The sequence below is a fragment of the Ursus americanus genome, chromosome 4 (assembly GCF_024610735.1).
Source record: "Ursus americanus isolate L20-20 chromosome 4, mUrsAme1.1.p, whole genome shotgun sequence".
NCBI lineage: Eukaryota > Metazoa > Chordata > Mammalia > Carnivora > Ursidae > Ursus > Ursus americanus.
Window position 1 is genome coordinate 14,751,714 of NC_142130.1, and position 4,198 is coordinate 14,755,911.

The 4,198-nt window shown below is 39.5% G+C and overlaps 1 pseudogene; it reads right to left on the reverse strand.

Moving 5' to 3' along the window:
- Nucleotides 1-2,226: 2,226 nt before the first annotated feature.
- Nucleotides 2,227-2,555, reverse strand: LOC123786465 (cytochrome c oxidase subunit FA4 pseudogene; annotated as a pseudogene).
- Nucleotides 2,556-4,198: the final 1,643 nt, after the last annotated feature.

The window sequence follows — 4,198 nt, forward strand, 5'->3', positions numbered from 1 at the left end:
ATTTCTAAAACTGCCATGGTCAAATAACCTTAGGCACATGTTAAAAAACAAAAACAAAAAAACATTGGTGACTCCATACTCTAGTCTGAGCCTAATTTAGAGTCTTTGAAAATAAGCAGTGAAGGTAGACATTATAGGACTCCAAGAGGCCGAGAGACGAGTCAGTTATTCTGCTATCCTACATGGTTGCCCACCCCTAAACCCATCTCCTACCCCCACCCCTTGGTTGGTCCTTCTACTAGATCCCTCTTTAATGTGGTCATGTGTCCAGGCCCAGGGGAGACAATGAGTACTCTCTGATCTCTAGCTTCTATTGCTTTTAAAGGTGTCCACAGGATGCGGCTGGAGCCAATAAGGCATAAATAAAGTTTCCTTGAGAAATTTGATACATTTTTGCTTTCCTGGTGAGAGGGGATAGATGTCATTGGCTGCTCTTCTCCTTCCTCTGTCAAGACGGGCATAATACCTGGCATACAAGCAACCATCTTGTGGTCAAGAGGCTAGCAGGTACAGAAAGAAGGATCGGCAGAATCAGATGGCAGAGCAGAAGAGGAGAAAGCATCCTGATCTCTGATAATAACTTGAACAACTGAACCAATACCAGAAAATTCCACCTGTGGATGTTTTATTTTATAAGAAGAATAAACACCTACTGATGTAGGCCTTTTAGGTAGGTTTTCTACTATTTGAATCTCGATGTATTCACAAGTGATGTACCCTTGTGTTACTTTCTCACATTAGTCATCTTGATTTTAACACTTTGTCCAATTTTTTTTCCTTTTTTTAAATTTTTTTTCAACTGTCCGAGCAGATTCAGATATTTCTCCCACCCAACACTTTATGGAGTGTGACACTAAGGATGAGTTCCTTCAGCTTTAAGGACTATTCTAGCCCTTTCCTTTCCCAGGGCAGTAGTTATTGAGTATAGCGAGGAGAGTCACAAATCCCTACTTCATTCCACGTGGGTTCATTGGTCAGGTCCCACATTAAATGGCCGACTAGAACAATTTGGGGATAGAAAATCTTGGAGGAACTTTGAAAACCTCTATTTCTTATTTGCCAGGATGTAAAATATGTCATTCAGGGAATGGTACACACAAATATTTTCATAGCTTATTAAAAACAATAATTCACAGAACCATTATAAATGTATGTTTTTTCCAAGAAAGAAAAAAAAAAATCATTACCAGTAAGTGCAAAGTTAGAGGGAGCCTCAGACCTCTGAGAGGGAAGTTGATCAAAAAAGTAGGATTGGTCTCTCCCTTGATAGGGCAAAAGGCAAGAGGTAAAAAGCAATGTTCAGAGTTTCCAGAGACTTTGTGGAAAGTGCAGAGCAAAGGGAGCAGTGCAGGAGAAAATTGTAATAGGAGACAGCATCATTGAACAGGAATGCCTTCAGCTTAGATTAGGGCATGAGGCAGCTGATTCGGAGGCTTCCAGGAAGCTATTTGAGGTCTCAGGGCTTGACGGCCTGTAGGTGGTATGCTCAGGGGCATGAATGGAGGCCATTCTCATACTCTGAAAGATTGATGAAAGCCCTGCAGGAAGTCTTAAAATGGAATATAATATTTTCTCCTGTGTCCCCCAGTGCCTAGTAAACAAGTAATCAGTGTAGTAAACTCAAATGAACTTTTTTGAGAGACAATGTCTTTAAAATATAGTTTTTTATAGTGCACGTTTATGCAACCTTTTCCAGGGTAAAGCAGTTTTATAAGTGCTATGTTCTAGTTTTGATTTTTCTTCCCTACGTAAGTGACTATGCAGCAAGTCTACTATTGACAATGGGAAGTATCCACTGAAATAAGTGTCCTGAATATCTTCATTATTTAATCTAACCTAATTTAATTTAATGTAATTTATTGATTCATTCATTTTAGCATTTAGTAGGTTTTCAACGACATAAAAACAAGGAAGTAGAAGTGAACACAATCCCACCATCTAGATAGCAACATAGAAAATTCAAACAGTAGACAACTGCTTCCAACTCTCTTACCAATGGTAACCATTGTTAGCAGTTTACTCTGTCTGATTCCAGACTCTCTTCACCGTCCTCCCTAAAAAAACCTGACAACTTTTTGGACATCTAGCAAGATTCTTTAGTGTTATCTAAAGAGTACCAACTTGTTTATCAGCTTTCTTTTTTTTTCCTTCAAGTTGCAGATACTTAATCAGTGTAAACCCCAACACAATACACCAATATGATTTCATGAGTTTAGAGGGGAAATATTTCCTGGATGAGTGGAAAATTGTGTGGATGCCTTCTGGAAGACCTTCATTCTAAGCAGCTTTATAATGAAACATGTCATTTAGAAGTCTGGACCTTCTTTCTTCAGTTTGCTGTAATCTACATTCACTGAGTAGAACTTGCATTGATCATTGGGACCCAGTTCATTCCAGGGTTCTGGGTTACTCCTCCTATCCCAACTGACATCTTGAATGAACAATGCCAGGCACAAGACATACAACACTGATCTACTACCTCCTGCCCCAATAAATACAAAGACAGGGATCAAGCTTGGATGCTTCTTGACCTGACCAAGGATCTGGCATAACATGGTTGCATCAGAGGCCTCGGGTCCAGATGAAGAAAGAAATCAAATCTGCAAGGCCTGGCACTAGGTAATCCCTACACTTAGTACTTACCAGCTTTCTAAAGTAAGTACATTGCACCCTCAACTAATGATGCCAGACACAAGCATTCCAAGTCCTCATTAGACAATACAACAATCCCAAATTACCCATGTCCTTGAAAGTTTGATTAAACAAAGTGATTAGCTTATCCTTGAAAGTTTGGTTAAACAAAGTGAATTTATTTGAAGGAGATAAAATGTTTTATTATCTCTTCATAATCTTAATTTCTGTGCTTACATCAAATGATACAAATTTCAACATATCTATTGCCTTAACTGTTCACTAAATGATCTTTATGTGGTTACTTTGTAATCTCATGAGGTCAACATTCATCTTAGAGTTAAAGGAAATAGCTATTTTATTTTATCCTCCTTATTTTTACTAAAATATTGTTTTGGACACTATCCACCAATCACTCACTCTCCCTACATAAAAAACAAAGTGAAAAATATATTTTCTAACTTATTGCTGAGAGAAGCATGACTTCCCCTAAGCAAATGACAAGCATCTTCTGCCCATCCTCCCCCCCAGGGGACAGGACAACTCTACCCAAACAGGGTTGCCTGAGTATCAGCATGGCAGGCCCCTCCCCCAGAAGGCAGGCTGAAAAAACAAGAAGCCCACATCCTTAAGGTCCCTATAACACAAGTGCACCTTGCTTAGGTCCTGGTCAATAATTTGGGTTCTGTACATCCCTGCAACCTCTCCTCATCAGAATGACAAGGAGGAGGAACCCCCAACAAAGGAAAGGAACAGAGACTGTGGCCTCTGCCATAGAACTAATGGATATGGATATAACCAAATTATCAGAAATGGATTTCAGAGTAATGATGGTCAAGATGATGTGTATTAATGAAAAAAATATTAATGAAAATATTAACGAGAATATAGAATCTCTAAGGGCAGAAATGAGAGCAAATCTGGTGGAAATTAAGAATGCTATGAATCAAATGCAGTCTAAACTGGATGCTCTGATGGCCAGGGTAAATGAGGCAGAAGAACGAATTAGTGAATTGGAAGATGAGATGATAGAAAAGAAGGGAAAAGAGGGAACATGGCTTAAAAAACTCCAATTCCAAGAAATAAGACTACAGGAGATTACTGACTCAATGAAACGTTCCAATGTCAGAATCATCGGCATCCCTGAGAGGGTGGAGAAAGAGAGAGGTCTAAAAGAGCTATTTGAACAAATTGTAGCTGAGAACTTTCCTAATCTGGTGAAGGAAACAGGCAGTCATGTCCAAGAGGCAGTGAGGGCCCCTCCCAAGATCAATGAGAACAGACCAACACCACGTCACATAATAATACAATTCACAAATCTTAGATCCAACAATCTTGAAAGTGGCCAGGGGGAAGAGAATCCACACGTACAGAGGGAGGAACATCAGAATAACATCAGATCTGTCTACAGAGACCTGGCAAGCCAGGAAAAGATGGCAAGACATATTCAGAGAACTAAGTGAGAAGAACATGCAGTCAAGGATTCTTTATCCAGCAAGGCTGTCATACACAATGGATGGAGAGACAAGGACCTTCTAAGACCGGCAGAAACTGAAAGAATATGTGA